General features: G+C 44.8%; 1 long non-coding RNA gene across 3 annotated transcripts; it reads right to left on the bottom strand.

Moving 5' to 3' along the window:
* Nucleotides 1-5,179: 5,179 nt before the first annotated feature.
* Nucleotides 5,180-11,669, bottom strand: LOC147353626 (uncharacterized). 3 transcript variants are annotated; one of them, XR_015145877.1, is made up of 4 exons: nt 11,432-11,661; nt 7,553-7,726; nt 6,054-6,140; nt 5,180-5,733 (listed from the first exon to the last, which is right to left on the bottom strand). It is a non-coding gene; the product is annotated as an uncharacterized LOC147353626 (long non-coding RNA). The 3 variants fall into 3 exon arrangements; XR_015145876.1 differs by lacking the exon at nt 6,054-6,140 and having other exon boundaries at nt 11,432-11,669; XR_015145875.1 differs by lacking the exons at nt 6,054-6,140; nt 7,553-7,726 and having other exon boundaries at nt 11,432-11,644.
* Nucleotides 11,670-23,754: the final 12,085 nt, after the last annotated feature.

Consider the following 23,754-nt stretch of genomic DNA (forward strand, 5'->3'; position numbering starts at 1 on the left):
CTCAGAAAGTTTTTAAAGGGTGTGCAAGTACGGACTCACCCACACAAAGCCCATGACAAGAGCCCATGACTGAAAAGTGGACAGACTTTCCGTGACAGAGGCTTATTTACTTATCTTAAGGCATTCGCCTCAGGAGCAGGCATCTAATTTAACACACATCTAAGGGCCACACACCTCGGGGCTTCCCTGATAGCTCAGTTGGTAAAGAATCTGCCTGCAATGCAGGAGATCCTGGTTTGATTCCTCAGTTGGGAAGATCCGCTGGAGAAGGGATAGGCTACCCAATCCAGTATTCTTGGGCTTCCCCTGCAGCTTAGTTGTTAAGGAATCTGCCTGTAATGCAGGAGACCTGGGTTCCATTCCTGGGTTGGGAAGATCCCCTGGAGAAGGGAAAGGCTACCCACTCCAGTATTCTGGCCTGGAGAATTCCATGGACTGTATAGTCCATGTGGTCGCAAACAGTCAGACATGACTGAGTGACTTTCACTTTCACAAGGGCCTACTGAAATATTCTCTAAACACAGAGGCCAATGCAAATCATCTTTGTGCTCTTCCTCTGCCTCGTCCATCTTACTGGTATCTCCAGGAAAGGAATTTGTACATTCATCTGGCACCCTGGTTTTTGTGGCTGCAGCCCAGAGGACATTTCTAGATCCCTTGGCACCAGAAGGGCATACACTTCAGGTCCCACAGGACTGTAACAAACAGAAAGAGTTCTTAACCAGCTACCTTACCTAAGACAGAGGAGAGATGCAACAGATTAAGGAGCCTACTCTTTCTGTGAAAGAGGCCTATTAGCGTATCTTTCTAGTTGTAGCCTAAGGGAAAGGCTTCTAATTAAACACAGATCTAACTTCAGTTCCGTCGCTCAGTTGTGTTCAACTCTTTGTGACCTCGTGGACTGCAGCACACCAAGCTTCCCTGTCCATCACCAACTCCTGGAGCTTGCTCAAATTCATGTCCATTGAGTCAGTGCTGCCATCCAACCATCTCATGCTCTGTCATCCCCTTCTCTTGCCTTCAATCTTTCCGAGCATCAGGGTCTTTTCCATTGAGTCAGTTCTTCACATCAGGTGGCCAAAGTACTGGAGGTTCAGCTTCAACATCAGGCCTACTAATTAATATTCAGGACTGATTTCCTTTAGGATGGACTGGTTGGATCTCCTTGCAGTCCAAGGAAGTCCCAAGAGTCTTCTCCAACACTACAGTACAAAAGCATCAATTCTTCAGTGCTCAACTTTCTTTATAGTCCAACTCTCATATCCATACATGACTACTGGAAAAACCATAGCTTTGACTAGACAGACCTTTGTTGGCAAACTGCCTCTGCTTTTTAATATGCTGTCTACGTTAGTCATAGCATTTCTTCCAAGGAGCAGCATTTTTTAATTTCATGGCTGAAGTCACCATCTGCAGTGATTTTGGAGCCCAAAGTAATAAAGCCTCTCACTGTTTCCATTGTTTCCCCATCTATTTGCCATGAAGTGATGGGACTGGAAGCCATGATCTTAGTTTTCTGAATGTTAGGTTTTAATCCAACTTTTTCAATCTCCACTTTTACTTTCATCAAGAAACGATGAACCATGCCATGTAGAGCCACCCAAGATGGACAGGTCATAGTGGAGAGTTCTGAAAAAATGTGGTCCACTGGAGAAGTAAATGGCAAACCACTCAGTATTATTGCCTGGGGAACCCCATGAACAGTATGAAAAGGCAAAAAGATAGGACACTGAAAGGTGAACTCCCCAGGTCAGTAGGTGCCCAATATGCTACTGGAGATCAGTGGAGAAATAACTCCAGAAAGAATGAAGAGACGGAGACAAAACAACACCCAGTTGTGGATGTGACTGGTGATGGACACAAAGTCTGATGCTGTAAATAGCAATATTGCATAGGAACCTGGAATGTTAGGTCCATGAATCAAGGAAAATTGGAAAGGGTCAAACAAGAGATGGCAAGAGTGAATATCGGCATTTTAGGAATCAGTGAACTAAAATGGACTGGAATGGGTGAATTTAACTCAGATGACCATTATATCTACTACTGTGGGCAAGAATTCCTTGGAAGAAATGGAGTAGCCATTACAGTCAACAAAAGAGTCCAAAATGCAGTACTTGGATGCAATCTCAAAAACGACAGAATGATCTCTGTTCGTTTTCAAGGCAAATCACTCAATATCACAATAATCCAAGTCTATGCCCCAACCAGTAATGCTGAAGAAGCTGAAGTTGAACGGTTCTATGAAGACCTCCAAGACCTTCTATAACTAACACCCCCAAAATATGTCCTTTTCATTATAGGGGATTGGAATGCAAAAGTAGGAAGTCAAGAAACACTTGGAGTAACAGGAAAATTTGGCCTTGGAGTATAAAACAAAGCAGGTCAAAGGCTAAGAGTGTTTTGTCAAGAGAACGCACTGGTCATGGCAATACCCTCTTCCAACAACACAAGAGAAGACTCTACACATGGACATCACCAGATGGTCAACACCGAAATCAGACTGATTATATTCTTTGCAGCCAGAGATTGAGAAGCTCTATACAGTCAGCAAAAACAAGACTGGGAGATGACTGTGGCTCAGATCATGAACTCCTTATTGCTAAATTCAGACTTAAATTGAAGAAAGTAAGGAAAACCACTAGATCATTCAGGTGTGACCTAAACAAATCCCTTATGATTATACAGTGGAAGTGATAAATACATTCAAGGGTTTAGATCTGATAGAGTGCCTGAAGAACTATGGACGTCCCAGTGCACCATACCCGAGCATCCTGTATCATGCATCGAACCTGGACTGGCGATTTGGCACTGGGATTACCCAGAGGGATGGTATGGGGAGGGAGGTGGGAGGGGAGTTCAGGATGGGGAACACATGTAACCCATGGCGGATTCATGTTGATGTATGGCAAAACCAATAAAATACTGTAATTAGCTTCCAATTAAAATAAATAAATTTATATTAAAAAAAAAAAAAACTATGGATGGAGGTTCATGACCTTGTACAGGAGGCAGGGATCAAGACCATCCTCAAGAAAAAGAAACGCAAAAAGGCAAAATGGTTCTCTGAATAGGGGTTACGAATAGCTATGAGAAGAAGAAAAGTGAAAGGCAAAAGAGCAAAGGAAAGATATACCCATTTGAATGCAGAGTTCCAAAGAATAGCAAGGAGAGATAAGAAAGACTTCCTCAGTGATCAATGCAAAGAAATAGAGGAAAACAACAGAATGGGAAAGACTAGAGATCTCTGCAAGAAAATTAGAGATACCAAGGGAATAGTCCATCAAAGATGGGCACAATAAAGGACAGAAATTGTATGGACCTAACAGAAGCAGAAGATATTAAGAAGAGGTGGCAAGAATACACAGAAGAACTATACAAAAAAATCTTCACGACCCAGATAATCATGATGGTATGATCACTCATCTAGAGCCAGACATCCTGGAATGTGAAGTCAAGTGGGCCTCAAGAAGCATCACTACAAACAAAGCTAGTGGAGGTTGTGGAATTCCAGTTGAGCTATTTCAAATCCTGAAAGATGATGCTGTGAAAGTGATGCACTCAATATGCCAGCAAATTTGGAAAACTCAACAGTGGCCACAGGACTGGAAAAGGTCAGTTTTCATTCCAATCTGAAAGAAAGGCAATGCCAAAGAGTGTTCAGACTACCACACAATTGCACTCATCTCACACGCTAGTAAATTAATGCTCAAAATTCTCCAAGCCAGGCTTCAACAGCATATGAACCGTGAAATTCTAGGTGTTCAAGCTGGATTTAGAGAAGGCAGAGAAACCAGAAATCAAATTGCCAACATCTGTTGGATCATCGAAAAAGCAAGAGAGTTCAAGAAAAACATCTATTTCTGCTTTATTGATTATGCCAAAGCCTTTGACTGTGTGAATCACCACAAACTGTGGAAAATTCTAAAAGAGATGGGAATACCAGACCACCTTACCTGCCTCCTGAGAAATCTTTATACAGGTCAAGAAGCAACAGTTAGAACTGGACATGGAACAAAAGACTGGTTCCAAACTGGGAAAGAAGTACATCAAGGCTGTATATTGTCACCCTGCTTATTTAACTTATATGCAGAGTACATCATGTGAAATGCCAGGATGGACAAAGCACAAGCTGGAATTAAGATTGCCGGGAGAAATTTCAATAACCTCAGATATGCAGATGACACCAGCCTTATGGCAGAAAGCAAAGAAGAACAAAAAAGCCTCTTGATGAAAGTGAAAGAGGAGATTGAAAAAGTTGGCTTAAAACTTGACATTCAGAAACACAGATCTAAGGGCATCTATAATCCACTCCAGAAACCTCAGAAGATGGGTCTTATCTTCGGCTCTTCCTGTACTCTAGAATGCACCCAGTAGGGAGCTTGTAGACACATCTGGTGTGTCCCAGTTCTTATGACTGCCACACGGGGTGTACCATAATTGCCTGGCTCTGGTGGCTAACAGGGCTTATGTTTATGAGTTTGATGGGATGGTAGAAAATAAACAGTTCTTAATTGGCTATCACTCCAGGCTCAGTGTAGAGGAATGGACAGAAATACCTATCTTCTAGTATTCCTTTGGAGGAGGTATATTTCCAAACTGTAAAAGCTGCTGTGTGGGAGTCTGGCTTCCAATCAGCCTGAATCTAGGTACTGACTGAGGTCCTCTCATCTGGGATTCTGATAGGTCTTGACACACCCTCAACTACTGGAAGCCACCAAAAATGAAGTAGGTTGCTTAGACAATCACAAAGGTTTGAGAGGACAAAGAATTAGGGCAGAGTTGGAAGCCTTATCTCCACAAGGCCACTCTTTCAAGACTGAGAGAGGTGACTATTTTATCTAATGCATAAAATGACTCTTGTAGAAAGTCAAGGAAGATGAATAAACAGGAATGTATTCCAAATGAAAGATCAAAATAAAATCTCAGAAAAGATCTTAATGAAACAGAGGTAAGTGCTTTACATAATAGTTTAAAATAATGGTCATAGCAGTGTTCACCGAGCTCAGGAGAAGAATAGATAAAATTTAAACAAAGAATAGAAAATATACCTGTCACACAAGTGTATGTTCCTTGGTTCTTTGTCTCGTCACAACAAAGATTTGGAGCGACGGACATTAAAGCCCTCTGCGCGTCACAGCTCTCGGGTCTTGGACAAACTGTGCTACAGCTCTTAGGCAAATCAGTGTTACAGCTCCATTTTATTTAGAAGATAGCAGGAGAATCCAAGACTCAAAGAGAAGAGAGTGAAGGAGTGAGTCGGGAGGGGGTGGGGGGAGAGAGAGAGAGCGCGTGCACGCGGGAGAGAGAGTCTGAGAGAAAGCACTTTGGCTCCTCCTTTTGTATGTTTTTTTCCTCCACCTGGGCCTGCCCTATGCAAATTGGGCTTAGCCAGGAGTGCTGTTTGTTCTGTTTGTTCTGCCTGAAGTCTTCACTCTGGTCTTCGGACCTTCCTTGTCTTTTAGCCACCGCCATTTTGGACTCCTTTTCCCTATTCTACCTACCTAACATTCCCCTAAGAGATGGGAGGCCCAATTCTTTGGAAATAGGGGCGTCAAGGTCTTTCTGGCTACTTCCTGCTGAACTGGGGTGGCGAGGGGTATTGGGCCTCCCCCTCTTGCTAGTCTCAATCCTCAGAGTCCTTATAGCAGTGTCCAAGGGTGTGTGATATTTTCCGTGGTCAGCTGTAGTTTTATATCTTTGTTGAACTGGCACTGCATGTTGTAGCTGGTTGACCTGGGCAGAGACAAAACAGGTTAGACAATTGACAGTACATGGAATAATCATAGACATCATCAATATAGCATAACGAGGACTAGTAGGGACATCGGTCAATTTTAAATTCACATGGCCAGGATAGCTCAAGTCCCTCCTTGTTCAGGGATCAGAAGATCTATCTCCTGTCTATTTTGGAGTACAGTCTCTGTCAAGCTGTGTTGGCTCTTTAGAGTTATCTTGAGAAATCTTATCCCCAGAAACCAGATTTTGGGGGTGTTCATTAGAATGACACTCATTGGTAGTCCTGAATAGGTATCTGAGATCTCCCAGGGGCTCACATGTGTATTGAGTGTCCTCTTCTGTTTTCTTCCATGGCTTGACTCGTGAGTAGTGAATCCAGGAGTCATGTCCTGGTACCTTGACTGCTGTGGGGGTAGAAAGTATTACAGGGTAGGGGCCCTTCCATGTGGGCTGGAGTTGAGCCTTTGGGGACCCATCTTTCCAGACTGTATATTAGGACTTGAGTCCCTGGAGCATATAGTGGTGACTCTTCAGAATCTTCTGGGTCCTGGTTCATACCCCACAAGCGTATATCCTGTTGGAATTGCCCAATGGCTATGGTATAAGACTGGAGGGTCTGAACCTCTGGATCTAGGAAGAGGTCATTGACATAAACAAAAGGTCTCCCATATAGCATCTCATAAGGACTAAGACCAACCTGTTCCTTAGGGGCAATGAGGGTGCGGAGGAGAGCTATTGATAAAGCCTCCTTCCATCCCAGGGAGGCCTCCTGGGTTATCTTTTTTATCGCTGATTTTAAGAAGTGATTGGCTCTTTCTACTTTTCCTGAAGATTGAGGTCTCCAGGCACAATGGAGATAATAAGTAATGGCCAATGCTTTTGAGACCCCTTGGGTGACCTTAGAAGTCAATGATGTCCCATTGTCACTTTGTAATGACCTGGGCAGACCAAATCTTGGAATGATTTCATGGAGCAGGTTTTTTTACCACCTCCTCAGCCTTCTCAGTCCGGGTGGGAAAGCCTTCAATCCATCCTGTGAATGTATCTATCCTAACTAATAGGTATTTATACCCTTGAGAAAGTGGCATCTGGGCGAAGTCCATCTGCCAGTCCTTTCCTGGGTAGGCCCCACATCATTGGACGGGCTTGGCCAGCTGGGGTCTTCGAGCTCCTTGGGGGTTGTTTAACTGGCAAGTGGGACAAGAGGAGACCACCTGTCTTATAGTTGTTTGGAAGCCTGTTCCTCTAAAGGACCTTTCTAGTAATCTTTGGAGGGCCTTTTCTCCTAAATGAGTAGTGGCATGTAAGGAGTTAACCAACTTCCATTGGAGGTTTCCAGGAAGAAAAAGGAGTCCCTCCTTTTGGAACCACCCCATATGATCTTCTTGAAAGCCCTCGCTCTTAGCTTTAAGAGTTTCACCTTCAGTATATGAAGGAGTTTCTGGCAAATTAGTCTGTGGAACTAAGGTGGCAATCCCTATTAGGTCATGGTTCTGTAATGTTGCAATCTTGCCTGCCTGATCAGCTGCTTGGTTCCCTCGTGCCACTTCTGTGTCCCCTTTTTGGTGTCCTTTACAGTGGGAGACTGAAACCTCAGTGGGCAGATGGACTGCCTCCAAGAATTGAAGAATCTGATCACCATATTTGATTGGAGACACTCGAGTGGTCAGGTGGCCCCTTTCTTTCCAAATAGCCGCATGTGCATGTAGCACCAGAAAGGCATACTTGGAGTCAGTGTAAATGGCTATTCTTTTTCCTTTTCCCAGCTCTAAAGTTCAAGTCAGGGCTATGAGCTCAGCTAATTGGGCTGAAGTACCTGGTGGCAGAGGCTTAGCCTCTATGGTCTCAAAATTGGAGACTACTGCATACCCGGCTCTTCTTTTTCCATCCAAGACAAAGCTGCTTCCATCAGTGTACCAGATTTCCTCAGGATTGGTCAGAGGATCTTCTGACAATCCCTCTCAGGGTTTTGTCCAGTGGCCCAAGGTTTCTAGACAAGAGTGAAACGGGAGACAGCCCTCGGGGGTAGGTAGGAGGGTGACTGGGTTAAGAACCTCACAAGGGGATATAGTGAGGCCTGGATTTTCCATCAGCATTACTTGATATCTGAGGATTCTTTGATCAGACATCCATAAATGGCCTCTCCCATTTAGGAGTTGTTTTACTTGGTGGCTGGTAAAAATAGTTTGCCCCCAAAGGAGAGTTTTAAAGCATCTTCTGTCATGATTGCAATAGCTGCAAGATTTCGAAGGCAGGGGGGCCAACCTTGGGAAGTTGGATCGAGCCTCTTGGATAAGTAAGCTACAGGCTGGGGCTCAGATCCCAACCTTTGAGTTAACACTCCCAAGGCTATTCCCTCTCTTTCATGGACATAAAGTTGGAATGCTTTTTCTGGGTCTGGCAACCTCAAGGCAGGTACCTGAGTTATGGCCTGTTTTAGTGTAGCCTCTGCCTCCATTTGAGGAGTTCCCCACATTAGTGAGATTGAATCATCTCGTCCCTTTAAGCTTTCATATAAGAGCTGGGCAATTAGACCATAGTTGGGTATCCAGATTCCACAATAACCAGTTAGCCCCAGGAATGCTCGCAATTGTTTTCGAGTCATGGGGGAGGGCAACTGGAGGATTTCTTGTACCCGATCAGAGGACAGCCTCCTGGACCCATGTGTAATCTGAACTCCCAGGTAAGTGACCTTTGTCTCGACCATCTGTGCCTTAGCATGGGAGACTTTATATCCCCTTTCTGCCAAGAAGTTTAGAGCCTGAATTGCATGTTGTTGGGCACTTTTCTCATCTGGAGAGCAGATTAGTAGGTCATCTACATATTGTAATATTTTCCCATTAGGTCCCAGGTCCAGATCTAAGAGATCCCAGCTAAGGGTCTGTCCAAACAGGTGGGGGCTATCTCTGAACCCCTGAGGTAATACTGTCCAAGTCATCTGTTGGTGTTTTTCTCCTGGGGCCTCCCACTCAAAGGCAAAAAGGTATTGGGATTCTTTAGCCAGTGGTATGCAAAAAAAAAAAAAAAAGCATCTTTGAGATCCAAGACTGTAAACCACTTGGCACTGGGTGGGATTTCTCCCAAGATTACATAGGGATTGGGTACTGTGGGATGGAGGGGGACTACAGCTTCATTTATGATCTGGAGATCTTGAACCATTCGCCAGGTTCCATCTTTTTTTTTTACTGAGAGGATTGGGGTGTTACATGGTGAACTGGTGGGGACCAATAGCCCACAAGCAAGGAATTTATTTATTAAAGGCTGTAGTCCCTCCCAAGCCTCTCTTTTGAGAAGATATTGTTTCCGGTTAGGAAACCGAGTGGGATCTCGGAGGACAATGATGACCGGTTCAGCCTGGTGGGCTAGTCCAGGAATCCCCTGGTCCCACACCTGGGGGTTAATTTTGTCTTCCCATAGTTTTTGGTCCCTATTGAAGGTGTAATGGGTTCTTCAGTAGTAACCAGGAGCTGTAGAGCTCTAGGGGCTGAAAAACTTCCCATCACAAGGGTGGCCCCCAGTTTAGTGAGTGTATCTCTTCCCAATTAGGGGGTAGGACACTCAGGGACCACCAGAAACTGGTGGGAAAATATTTGTCCATCCCAGCAACAAAGAAGTGCTCGGGTGAATCTTTTAGTAGTTGCTTTTCCTATAGCACCCAAAATAGTACAGGTTTGGGAGAAGAAGGCTCCGGAGTAGGAGATCAAGACGGAGTAGGTAGCCCCTGTGTCAACCAAGAAATTCTCGGACCTACCTGCCACATCCAGTTGCACCCTTGGCTCCAGCCCCGTGATGGTTATCTGTGACAGGCGGCTGGCTGGAGCGGGCCACTTCAGTCCTCTTGAACCATCGTGAGGGTAGGCTTAGCACTTGACCTTGAGGCTCTTGGGTCCCGAGGGCAGAGTGCCGCCCAATGTCCCAGTTGATGGCATTTGTGGCAAGCTGTTCTAGGAGACTTGTCACGGTTTGGACACTCTTTGGCCCAATGCCCCGCCTGTCTACAGATCAGGCATCTGTCTAGTGCCTTGTCCCTCAAGGACTCGGGGTTTGCCATAGGGCTTCTCTGGAGGGCGGCCAGCATCTGGGCATGCCTTGTCTCTTTCTTTCTCTCCTTCTCCTGGGCCTTGGCCTCCTTCTCCTGCTCTCTGTTATAAAAGGTATTAGTGGCTGTCTGGACCATCTCATCTAAAGAGGCAGCAGGATCCTGCTGTTGTAGCTGCTGTAACTTAATTCTGATATCTGATGTACATTGGGACAGGAATTTGTCCTTTAAAATCACCCGTCCCTCATAAGAGTCTAAGTCCAGGTTGGTAAACTTTTGGAGTGCCTCTTTTAGCCTCTCCAGAAAGGCAATGGGGTTCTCATTGGGCTCCTGAGTTATTGCTGAGACTGGGCACAGTCCCCCAAGTAATAGGCTTCTTTATGTTTCCATGGGTGGACTTCCTTAGGGGTGAGTCTTTCTGAAGCTTATCCTACCCAGAACTGTTGCAACCTGAGAGCCAGGCGTCCCCGGGTCAGGGTGCAGAACCCCAGAGAGGCTGAGGCGTGACAGCCTCCTAGAGATCGAATCCCCGGGCAAGTCAAGGCGTGACGGCCTCCCGAGGATTGGGTCCCTGGGCAGGTCGAGGTGTGATGACCTCCTGGAACCCCTGGGACTAGAGGATCCCCGAACAGGTTGAGGCGTGACAACCTTTCGAAGACGGATCCCTAGGCAGGTCAAGGCGTGATGACCTCCTGGGATCCCCCGGACTGGAGTTTGGGCATCCCCAAGATCTCCAGTGTGACCAGTATTGGGTAGGATTAGGGGGTTCAAGAGGGGGGAAATGTTACAGAGTATTTCCCTCCCAAGGCCAACTATTTTCTGGTTGTCTCTCCAGAAGATTGTAGAGGCAGCCTTGTGGGTCTCGATGGGGCTCAGGAAAAGAGCATGAAACAGGAGGGAAGGGGGCATTTGAAAGAATGACATAGCACAAGGGTATAATGTAAACCAATTAAAATCAGTTGGGTCCAAGATGACAAGTCAACTTCAAGTAAACCTTAATCCCCAATCAATAAGCCAACAGACACACCCAGAGGTGGCAGGACACCTCCAAGGCACAAGGTAAAAGAGGGAGGAGTGGGTGGTTCCCCAATGGCTGGGATGATCCTCTCACTCATTAGCATATGAATTCCATCCCCTCACAAAACCTAGCCAGGCCTAATACCATGGCCCTTGCCCTCAGCAATGGTTCACACCCTGAAGGGTGGCTTCTCTCTGGATTCTAACAAATCTACCTCTTATCGCTTTGTCTTTCAATGAATTTTTGCAATGAGACATCAGAGCCTGAGTTTCACTAGTTTTGGCCAGGCTTGAGTCCTGGGAGAGAGCTGAAGGACAGGAGGAAAAAGCATTGGGGAAAACATGCCAAGGAATCCCCTTCATAGCCGGCTGGAAAATTTGCTAAATATCTGACCGGTGCTCACAGTTTCATTGGTCTAATCTTTGGCACAGAGAAGAGAAAGGACAGAAGAACCCCCACCGGCTTGTGTAACAGCTACTGGGGCTCAGCAGATAGCACCTTTGGGACATGCTGAGGAGTAGCCTCTCCAGAGTCCCTCAATTGTGCCCCTGCTGCCCGCCTGTTTGTGGGAGGTTCGAGGAAACAAGAAACCAGAGATTGTAAAGGTCCCTCCAGCCATAGGAGTGAGGACCTCTTACCTTAACCGGAGGTCTTCTGGAATCTGAGACTGGGCCGTGTGAGCTTTCTGCTGAGTTTGTTTTTCGTTGTCCCGGTTTCCAGCATGATGGGCCTTCCCTTGCCCTGGGTTTCTTCGCCTTCCGCTTCTAGCGTGGGAGCTTCGCTGAGTTGGGCTCCTGCTGTGCTTGGCCTCTTCCGCACAGAGGTTGTTTCAGCCAGGTTATATCCGAGTCACGGCACCATAGATGTCACACGAGTGTATGTTCCTTGGTTCTTTGTCTCGTCACAACAAAGATTCGGAGTGACGGACATTAAAGCCCTCTGCTTTAATGTCACAGCTCTCGGGTCTTGGACAAACCGTGCTACAGCTCTTAGGCAAATTAGTGTTACAGCTCCATTTTATTTAGAAGATAGCAGGAGAATCCAAGACTCAAAGAGAAGAGAGTGGAGGAGTGAGTGGGGAGGGAGCGGGGGAAGAGAGAGAGAGAGAGAGAGAGAGAGAGAGAGAGAGAGAGAGAGCGCGTGCACGCGGGAGAGAGAGTCTGAGAGAAAGCACTTTGGCTCCTCCTTTTATATGTTTTTTCCTCCACCTGGGCCTGCCCTATGCAAATTGGGCTTAGCCAGGAGTGCTGTTTGTTCTGTTTGTTCTGCATGAAGTCTTCACTCTGGTCCTCGGACCTTCCTTGTCTTTTAGCCACCACCATTTTGGACTCCTTTTCCCTATTCTACCTACCTAACATACCCAAGTACCAAACAAAAGTCACACAACTGAGGAATACAGTAACTGAAATGAAATACAATAATGGGGCTCAACAGTAGACTAGATGCAGCAGAAGAAAGGATCAGTGAATCGGAAATAAAGGCAGTGGAACTCACACAGTCAGCACATCGGAAAGAAAAAAAGAATGAAAAAGAGTGAAGACAAATTAGAAACTTATGGAACAACATAAAGCAGACCAACATTTTCATTATGGGGATTCCAGAAGAAGAGACAGAAAGGAAAAGATAATTTATTTGAATAATGACTGAAAACTTCCCCAACCTGAGTAAGGAAACAGACATTCAGATCCAAGAAACACAGAGAATTCCATATAAGACCACCAAAAGAGACCCACACCAAGACATTTTATAGTATGTGTCAAAAGTTAAAGGATAGAACCTTAAAAGCAACAAGAGAAAAATAATTTCTTACATATAAGTGAACTCCCATAAGATTATCAGCAGATTTTTCATTAGAAGTTTTGCAGGCCAGAAGGGAATGACACAGTATATACAAAGTACTGAAAGGAAAAACCATGCTAGGAAGCTGAATGGTAAAGAATCCATCTGACAAGCAGGATACGTGGGTTTGAGCCCTGGCTTGGCAAGATCCCTGGAGAAGGAAATGGCAACCCACTCCAGTATTCTTGCCTGGGAAATCCCATAGACAGAGGAGCCTGATGGGCTACAGTCCACTGGGTCACAAAGAGTCAGACACAACTTAGTAACTAAACAACAACAAACCAATGATATTCTACCAGGCATGGTTGTCCTTCAGAACTGTCCTGCAGACAAGTAAAAGCTAAAGGAATTTATCACCACTAGACTGGACTTACAAGAAATGCTAAAAGGACTTCTTTACAATAGAAGTGTGCTAGTTAGTAATAGTTAAATATATGAAACTATACATCTCACTGATACAGATAAATATATAGTAAAATTCAGAATAATGTTAAGGTAGTGGGTCAAACACTTATAAAGCTAGTATGAAAATTAAAAGACAAAAGTAGAAAAAATAACTATAATAGTTTGTTAATAGGTATACAAGGTAAAAAAATGTAAATGGTAACATCAAAAACAAAATGTTGGAAGGAAAGTAAAACTGTAGAACTTTAGAATGCATGCAAACAAATAATTTTCAGCTTAAAATGGACTGGTATATAAGTTGTTTCATATAAGCCTCACTTAAACTACAAGTGAGTTTAAGCAAAAATAAACAGAAAGCAATAATTGTATACAACTACAGAAAATCATCAAATCACAAGTGAAGAGGGCAAAGAGGAAGAAAGGAACAGAGGTATTATAAGCAGCCAGAAAACAGTTAACAAAATGTCATCAAATACATACATATCAATAATTACTTTAAATGCAAATAGACTAAATTCTCAAAATAAAAATAGAGAGAATGAATGGTTAAAAAACAAGACATAAAAAATAAAAATAAAAAACAAGACCCATCTATATGCTGCCTACAAGAGACTCACTTCCAATGTAAGGACACAAATAAGACTGAAAAGGACAGGAATGGAAGAAGATATCTCTTGCAAATGGAAACCAAAGCAAAGCTGGAGTAGCTTTTCTTATATATGACAAGATAGACTTTAAGAGAAGGACTGTAATAAGAGACAAGGTAATTACATAATGATAAAAGGGTCAGTCCAACAAAAGAGTATCACATTTGTGATATATTTGATACCCATCCTTCTCTAACTCTTCTGGAAAATTGAAGAGAAGGGAGTGCTTCAAAACACATTTATGAGACCTGCATCGCCCTGATATCAAAACCAGACAAGGACAAAAGTCTGTGGATTAGTTAATAAATGAAATTTTACATATGTGGTATATTTATACAAGATATCAACATAAGGAGTAATATGTGAAAGAAGTATATGGAAACCCTGTACTATTAATAGACCTTTTCTGTAACCCTCAAATAATTTTAAAATTAAAAGTTTACTTAAAAATGAACTTTTGAAGGTGGCTTTAAAAGCTACACAGTGGTTGTTATATGTGCTGTGCTGTGCTCAGTCACTTCAGTCATGTCTCTTTGCAACCCCATGGACTATATAGCCCACCAGGCTCCTCTGTCCATGGGATTCTCCAGGCAAGAATACTGGAGGGTTGCCATGCCCTCCTCCAGGAGATCGTCCCAACCTGGGGATCGAACCTAGGTCTTCCGCATTGCAGGCAGATTCTTTACTGTCTGAGCCAAATACTGTATCACTGTTGTAGCCAAACGCCTCAGGAAGCAAACTCACTCAGAAGGACAACGCAGATAGTGAAATGCAGTTTATTACACCGGCGGGTCCAAAGCAGTTTCCTCTTAGCCAGGGACTCCAACCAAATTTTGTGACAACCTTTTATATCTAAAGTGTACGTGCCAAAGCCCACATCCCCAAATTTCTCAAGTCTGCTCTCAAAAATGTTAGAAAGAGATACAATCAGGTTACAGTCGTGATTCACACTCCAAAGGTCATCTAGTCATGCAGTGTAGCCCACATCAACGGGCATTTCAATGATTACAGAAGGTGATTGATTACATAGTGGATTATTACATTCTTCTTGGTTCCGGGGAGTCTAGGTAGGAGGTCAGCCTGGTCTAGTGTTTGTCCGTTCGGGAGGCTGCTCAGCTATTGGTATGTTGTCTCCATGGTTACCAAATATGTAGTCCAAAGCTCGCCTACAGTGCAAGATGGAGTTTTCTTCCTTTTAAAATGGAGTCAGTTTAGTCAAGACAACCTGGTTCTTTCCTCCTTCATCCCCCCTCTTGATGCTCTCTACTTCCAAGGTGCGCATCATTCATCGGAATGTATTATACCTTAGGTCTTCTGGCATATACTTGGGTGAATGAAGTCAATCTCAGTGAAACAAAGTTGACAATACATTGGAGAATGCAAGGTCCACATAGCAGAATCAATACAACAACTGTAACAATAGTTAATATAGTTTTGCACCGATCACCCTTTATCCATGATAGAACAGAAGTCCAAAAAGGAGGATTATCATCAGACATAGCTTTTACCTGACTTTTCATCATCTAGAGCGGCTGATACATTGACAAATAAATCAGGAATATATACACAACATTTAACTTTAATTATAGCACAGGTCCCTCCTTGAGCAGCTGTATGTCCATCTAAAGCCATCCAATTTTGAATTACTGCTTTTCTCATCTGTATTTATTTAGTATTTAATGCTTGAATTGCCCTCAGGCTGTCATTTAGGGCTCTTTGGGTGAAATTAGTTAGGGCTTCAACCCTAATCATATCTTTAGTGCCCAATGAAGGAACAAATATAGCAGCCAAATAATCATACCAATGGAAAACCAATCGTGACCATCTGGCCCATAGGGAGGGTAGATTTAAAGGCTTCTGTATTATTGGCCTAATGTTTCCATGGGCAAAGGCCAGACCTAAAGTACATCTTCCTATCCATCCTGGGGGCAGCCATGGCCACAGGTTGGTTCCACATAATCAATGAGTGCCATTAGGGGCAATCCACCTGATTCTGGGGTTGAATTTCTAGTCTCTCCCAGGCCATTGGGGGGATTGATTGGGATCATAAGTAACTTTATAGGTCTTATAGCACTGTTCTGTCTGTAGAAAGCCCATTGGCTTTAAGTTCTTTTTGTCTATCATCCAGTTATTATATCCAATAGTGTGTACATCTTGTTCCCAGCAAATGTCAGCTATCATAACAAGTTGTCCTTTTTCTGGAGTAACCCACATGTAATCATCCCATATCTGGTAAAACTGACCAAAATACCTCTTAACTTTTGATTGGTTGGACCTGCTGGCTAAGCATTTTCTGAGCTAAGAGTATAATTAAAATGTATCTCATGGCTTTCTGTCAGACCATCAGCCTTTTTATCGCACCAGTGGATAGTGGCTGATGTAATTACAGTTTCTGCACTCAGCTTTTGTCATTTTGTCTGAAGCAAAAAAATCACATAAACTAGGCATGTCACCCCTTTGAAGAGGTGATATCCCCCATGGAATTCCGTCCATGATGGACAGGGGCATAGGTCCATACACCCAGCAATGAGATTTGTTATGGAAGTCAGCATAGGAACGTGCCTATGAAATGAAAACATTGTCTTGTGCTAAAACTATGGCTAGACCCAACATGATACCAGAAAGTCCATGTAGCAGGAGTTGATTGTAGAGCCTCGTCTTTTTTCCTTCCTTTTTAAGTTGACCTTTGTTTCACGGGGATCAGTGGGGTCCTTCTGTATAGTCCACTCGGCGTCCTCTGGGTCTGTGTGGTATGTCCTCTTCTCGTATGATGGATCCAGAGAGTAATACTTGTGACTCTAACTGCCATAGGTGTAGTTAGAACAACAGTATATGGACCTTTCCAATGTGGGGCTAAGGAGTTATGTCTCCAGTCCTTGACCCACACCTGATCCCTGGGCACAAACTCCTGAATCTGTTCCCCAAGAGGGAGCGGCACCCTCTCTTGGACAAATTTAGTTACCTGGTTTATTACTTTACCTAACTGTTCCATTTGCTGTGAAATCCCACCCCCTCTTACCTGTGGCAAATTTTCCGACACCTGCCTCACATGGGAGGGGGTCTCCTGTAGACAATTTCATAAGGAGAATAACCATGGGAATGTGGGGTCACTCTTAATTTGATCAAGGCCACTGGAAGCAAGTCCACCCATGAACAGTCAGTCTCTATGATCCATTTTAAGAGTGTCTCCTTAAGAGTTCGGTTAGTTCTTTCCACCATTCTGGAACTCTGGAGCCAATATGCTATGTGTAATTTCTATTTGACATTTACAGCTTTACAAACTTGTTGAATTAAGTCGGCTAGAAAGCAGGGCCACTGTCTGATACTATGCTAGTCAGGAACCCGAATCTGGGAATTATTTCTCGAATCAGACAACAAGCCACTTCATTTGCTTTTTCAGTTCGGGTGGGAAACGCTCCCACCCAACCTGAGAAGGTACATACCATGACCAGTAGGATAGCGATAATGCTAGTAGCTTTGATTTCAGTAAAGCCCACCTCTAAACATTCAAAGGACAGGGTATCCTTTGACTGTATTCCCAGGGATTTCTGCTTATGTCCAGGGGCAGCATTGACCTGTAAGCAAGCAGAACAGTTCTGGGGTTCCATTCTACACAAGGAAGAAAGCCGTGGAATTAAGAAATATTTCCGAATTAATTCTTCCATTTTTTCATACCCCAAGTGGGTTGTCTGATGAACCTGAGACACTAAGCAGAGGGTCAATGCTTCAGGCACCAGCAACATCCCAGCCAGCAGTTTCCACTAACCTTTTTCATTTTTGGCGGCCCTCTCTGTCTCAGCCAGTTGATCTTGGGCCAGGGTATACTGCGGGAGAGTTGAAACCAACTCAAGCATTTTTGAGAGCACAAAGGTTCTAATAAACCCACCGCCACTGGCCCCAAGTTCCTCAGCTGATGCCTTTGCGATTTTATCTGCCAGTCAGTTTCCTTGTGCCTGCAGGGTGTCCTCCTTTTGGTGACCCCAGCAATGCATCACTGCTACATTTTCCAGTTCCCATACAGCATCTCCCATACAGCAGAGTCAAGATTTCTTCCCTGTTCTTAATGTCCTTTCTGTTAGCTGTCAGGAGCCCTCTTTCTTTATATAAAGCCCCATGTACATGCAAAGTAGCAAAGGCATACCCGGAGTCAGTGTAAATGTCTGTCTTCTTACTTTTTGACAACTGGAGGGCCCAAATTAGAGTCCATAATTCGTCCCACTGAGCAAACCAGTGATGGCAGGGAGCCAGCCTCAATGATAGTTTCTTCTGTGACTACCGGATACCCCAACAACTGTTGTCCTCGTTTCACCAGGTTGGCACCATCAGTGTACAGGACCCAATCTGGGTCTGGGATTGGCTGGTGTCTCAGGTCAGGTCTGCTAGAATAGACTTCTTCCAGGATTTCCCCACCCTTATGTGAGGGTCCACCTTCTCCCACAGGAAGGAGGGTAGCCAGATTCTGGGCCTGACAAGGCTCAGTAGTAACATAGGGGTTCTCATATAAAAGTCCCTGGTATTGAGTAATCTGGAATGTTGACAGCCATTTGTGGGGGTCCCCTCATAGGAGAGCATTGATTTCATGGGAGACCTTTATGGTTAAGTTCTGGCACAAAGTCAGCTTGGTCACTTCCTGGACTAGTAAGGCAACCTCAGCAATCGCCTGTAAGCATTGGGGCCACCCGGTGGCAACATTGTCCAGCCATTTCTAGAGGTCGGCCACCAGTCTGTTCCATGTCCCCATAGACTGGGTTAATACCGTAGTCACCTTGTCCTTTTCAGGCACATAAAGAGTGAACGGCTTAGTAAGTTCTGACAGACCCAACAAGGGTGCTAATGTGATTGCCAATTTTAATCTTTCAAAGGCCCATTTGTTGTCTTTCAGTTCAACCTAGTGAATCCCCTTCTGGCCCTGTGAAGGGTTCATATAAGGGCTGGGCCATCTGAGAGTATCCTGGGACCCAAATCCTACAAAATCCAGCTGCTCCTAAAAATTCCAGACCTGTTGTCAGGTTTCTGGTCCTGTTGTCAGGTTTCTGGTCAGGGGATTCTCAAGATTACTTCTTTTCTGGACTGATTCAACAGTCTTCTGCTGTCTCTTAGGACGAACCCCAAATACCTTCCTTGCAGATCTGTGTCTTTTTCCTCAAGACTCGACAGCCAGACAGCTAGAACTCCTCAGCAGTTCTAGCAAAGCCTGGTTCCTTTCCAGCAGTCCTCCTTATTTTCGGCAGCCAACAGCAAGTCACCCACGTATTGTAGCAGCCAATATCTAAACCTTTCTGGTTGGAATGAGTCCAAGTCAGAAGCCAAGGCTTCCCTGAAAATGTTTGGGGAATTCTTAAATCCTTGTGGGAGGCGAGTCCAAGTGAGTTGTTGTTTGGTGCCCCCTGCTGGATCTTCCCAGTCAAAGGCAAAAATGGGTTGAGATACTAGAGCAATGTGGATACAGACGAATGCGTCTTTCAGATCCAGGCAAGTATAGATCTTAGCATTCAGTGGGAAAAGGCTGACCAAGGTGTAGGGGTTAGGAAGAGTGGGGTGTAGAGTCACGGCTGCCTGTTTGACCAGTCTGAGGTCTTGTACAGGCCTATAGTCCTGTCCCCCTTCTTTTTTAACTGGCAGGATGGATGTGTTCCAGGGTGACTGGCATTCAATCAGGATGCCCACCTGCTGTAGCCTATTTATATGTGGCAAGATGCCGACTCGGGCCTCCAGTGGAGTGGATAATGATGCTTTCTGACTGGTATGGCACCAGGTTTGAGTTCTATTATCACCAGAGCTTGATGTTTGGCGAGCCCGGGGCGGGGTTATCTTCCACCCAAACCTCAGGGAATTGTCAGATCAGTTCTCTCCCTCCGTTGTCTAGTTCAGTTCAGTCACTAAGTCGTGTCCGACTCTTTGTGACCCCATGGACTGCAGCATGCCAGGCCTCCCTGTCCATCACCAACTCCCCGAGTTTACTCAAACTTGGCTGTCTAGCCCGTCTGGATTTCCTTTCAGAGGGTCACGTAGCCTCCACTCTTGAGGGGTTACTGAGAGGGAGAGCAAATAGGTGGCTGAACCCACCTAGAGAGTGGGTTTTTCTTGGGGGGAAAAGGTCACTTGTGCCCCCAATTTAGACAACAAGTCTCTCCCCAACAGAGCTACTGGGCATTCAGGAATATACAGGAATTCATGAGTCACTTGATTCCCCACCTCATCTGGCATTTCCTGGGTAGACAGAATGGTCTGAGCAACTTTTCTTTGGTTATTCCTTCTATGGCAGTGGCCTTTACTGAGAGGGGTGCCACCAGTTCGGTCTCCACTGACATTTCTGCTCCAGTGTCCACCATAAAGTCAATAATTTGGTCCCCCACTTTTAATTTTACCATGGGCTCTTGGGGACCTTGCATCTTTGAGTCCTAACACTCCTATTCAGTTTCTAGTTCGGCCAGCCCTGTAATAGCCGATGCTAGTTCCTTTTCCCCATTACCCTGAGGGCATTCATTTTCCCAGTGGCCAAATCCCCGGCATCAAGAACATTGCTTTGGTTGCAGGGTGGCCCTGGGCTTTCTTGTAGGAGGCTTACTGGGAGACCAGCCCTGACTCGGAGGGGATGGGAGTTTGGGGGAAGGCCCAGACAGGGGCCTTCCCAAAGCCGCAGCCAGTACCGCAATCCTCTGGTCTGCTCTCTTACTATTTTCTCTCCGCTTTTTCTCAGCTTCCCTTTTTGCCTCCATGTCTCTGTTTCTGAACACCTTATCAGCAATCTGAATTATTTGTGAGCTGGTCATGGCTAATACACCATCTGCCTTTTGGAGCTTGTGTCTAATATTGGAATAGACTTGAGATACAAAGGCTGTATTTATCACAATCTGAAACCCAGTGGCCTCTGGATCTATTGGTGTATAAAGTCTATAGGTCTCACATAGTCTTTCAGAAAATTCAGTATGGAACTCAGTTTCTTTTTGGATCACCTCAGTAGGTTTTGCCACATTCATAGGCTTATGGGCCCCCCCTCTTGAGACCTTGTAAAATAGCCACCTGATATCTTTCTAGGTGGCCCCTTCCTTCTTCTGTGTTATAGTCCCAATTGGGCCTTTCATCAGGAGTGGCTAATTCGGCCCACCTCTGCGGGTTTGCGATACCCTCTAGGGCCATCTCTCGTAGCCACTTTCTAGCCTCAGTACGGATCCTGTGTCTTTCTTCAGTGCTGAAGAGGGAGACTAGCAGTTGAAGTATGTCGTCCCACTTAGGACAATGGATTCAAAAAATAGTCTCCGTCAGCCTGATCATGCCTTGTGGCTCTTCTGCGTAGGGTGGAATATGTCTTTGCCAGTTTAATATACCTGTAGAGGAAAATGGCTAGTAATAATAGGCTACAGGGGGCTGGTGGTAGTGACCATTTGCTCCCTGAACCAGAGGTTGTGGTAAATCTCTGAGGGACATTTGTAGCGGGGCCCTTTCCCCCAGCTCCTTAGTGGAGCACAGCCTCTGTCTGATTCCAGTCTCCTTCCCTCTTCCGGTCAGTACTCACCAGGAGAGGAGGGTATAGCTTAGAAGGTTCGGCTGAGGCTGAATCCTGGGAGCACTGGCTTCTACCACCGGGGTTGGAGCCTGCCGAGATGGTGGCTCTACGAACTCCAGGGGAGCTGACGGGGGAGCAGCAGCTGCTGGGACCCCAGCAGGCTCTGGATCAGGTATTAAGGTGGCCTCCGGTCCCAGTGGAGCATTAGGTGGCAGGCTCATTATCCAGTATGGGGAAGGGGGCAGATGGTCTCCATCTGAATCCTGCAGAATTTCTTTTTTGTCATCAATCAATTTTTGTGCCATTAATATTTTTCCTTTCCCTTTTTGAAGGGAAATAGAATCTCGCCCAAGGGGGAGGATCATGAGTCAACCACAACCATGAATCAATATACAGATATTGATCCGGGTGTCCTGGCTCTCCTGTGACCACTGCATAGACTGCTTTTACTACATTTAAGTCCATGGTGCCCTCTGATGGCCATCCAACTCCCATAGAGGGCCAATCAACTTCACAGAGTACGTGGAGCCAGTTAGACATCATCTTCACCCCATAATCTCCTCCAAATCCCTTTTTAAAATTCTTAATCATGCACTCCAATACAGCTGCCTTAGATTCACTTTCTCCCATTTCGCTTACCTTCTTGGATCTTCTTTCTTCCCTTTTTGTTCTGTTTACGAAGTTCTTGGCATCCTAAGTACTTCTAATATTTCCACTCAATGAAACATTTAAATTGCCATTCCGCCTCTTTCCTAATTGGGGTGAGAAGAGCCTTACCTGCCAAATCCCAGAGGGAGAAAGGAGATCCACGTGTCTTCACCTGCCAGTCGGCATGGCTAAACCAGAACACCAGGTGGTCCTAGAGTGTTTCTCCTCTGATATTAAGAATCCGTTCTTAGTGGGCTTGATCGGGTGTGGATGAAAACATAGATGGATTAAATATCCCACGTCCCAGGCTACCCCTGGAAAGGCCAATTTGCATATTCATTTGCATATCCCCCTCCCTCTCACCTGACAGTCCTGAGAGGATTAAGAATTTCACAGCAAATGGGACACCTCCTAGGGGAGGGTAGAATATGAGCGCACAAAGACCAAGTTTCTTCCCCCAAAAGCCCTCTTGCAATTGCTTGGTAGCAATTTACCCCAACACGGGCGTGGACACCACCTCCTTTGTAACATTCACCCAAGTTCTGTCCTTCAAAAGCCCTCTCACAATCACCTGGTAACAATTTATCACCAGACCACGTGGACATCACCTCCTTTATAACATTCAAGGTCAGTGTGTGTCTCCCATTCCCTCCCAGGGGGTTGATCAGGGCCCCTCTTCCACCGTTCTGGGTGGGAACCTCCTCACCTGAGTGTTCAGTTCCCTTTACTGCTGTCCACTATTCACTTAACATGAGGGGTCCGGGTGCCAGGAAGTGGGATTTTTCCAGAAGGGCAAGGCGCCTTCCCCCTTCTAGAAGATCCCAGTTGCGAGGCCTCAGAGTAGCCCCAAACAGGACTTGTCTCCTCAAAGTGAGGAGCTTCCCAGCCCATGCACCAAATGTTGTAGCCAAACACCTCAGGAAGCAAACTCACTCAGAAGGACAACGGATAGTGAAATGCAGTTTATTACACCGGCGGGTCCAAAGCAGAGTTTCCTCTTGGCTAGGGATCCTGACCAAAATTTGTGACAACCTTTTATACCTAAAGTATACGTGCCCAAGCCCACATCCCCAAATTTCTCAAGTCTGCTCTTGAAAATGTTAGAAAGAGATACAATCAGGTTACAGTCGTGACACACTCCAAAGGTCATCTAGTCATGCAGTGTAGCCCACATCAATGGGCATTTCAAAGATTACAGAAGGTGATTGATTACATAGTGGATTATTACATTCTTCTTGGTTCCGGGGAGTCTAGGTAGGAGGTCAGCCTGGTCTGGTGTTTGTCCATTCAGGAGGCTTGCTCGGCCATGGGTATGTTGTCTCTATGGTTACCAGATATATAGTCCAAAGTTCACTGAGAATGCAAGATGGAGTTTCCTTCCTTTTAAAATGGAGTCAGTTTAGTCAAAGGACCAGGTTAACCTGGTTCTTTTCTCCTTCATCGCAACTGCACTTAATAATGAATTCTCCTAATGCTAATATAAAGGGAACTTGTGGGGGGTAAAAAAAAAAAAAAAATCTCATGTCAATTATGATTTATCTCAAACAAAACAGACAGGAGAAAAACGAAGTGGCAACACCAAAGCTGAACAGCTGCATGAAATTACTACATAAATTGTCAAAAAGTATTCATAAAAAGTTCTATTCAATGAAAGACAGGTAAACAAAAGACAAAAGATACAGTAAAAAACTAGAACATATCTGTAACATATATAGTTAATAGAATATTAATATAAGGAGTATATTAAAAAATTTCTTAAAAATCTAAACCAGAAGTCAAAACCTTTAGTAGAACAACAGGCAAAAGATCATGAACTTATATTTCACAGAAAATACACACTGGCCAAAAAAATGTGATAAAGGAGTTCAACCTCAACAGTAATGTGGTAAATGCAAATGAAAACCAAAGCGAGAAA

This window comes from Bos grunniens, chromosome 18 (genome assembly GCF_055505025.1).
Source record: "Bos grunniens cultivar Pamir isolate PY7600 chromosome 18, Bosgru_T2T1.0, whole genome shotgun sequence".
Taxonomy (NCBI): Eukaryota; Metazoa; Chordata; class Mammalia; order Artiodactyla; family Bovidae; genus Bos; species Bos grunniens.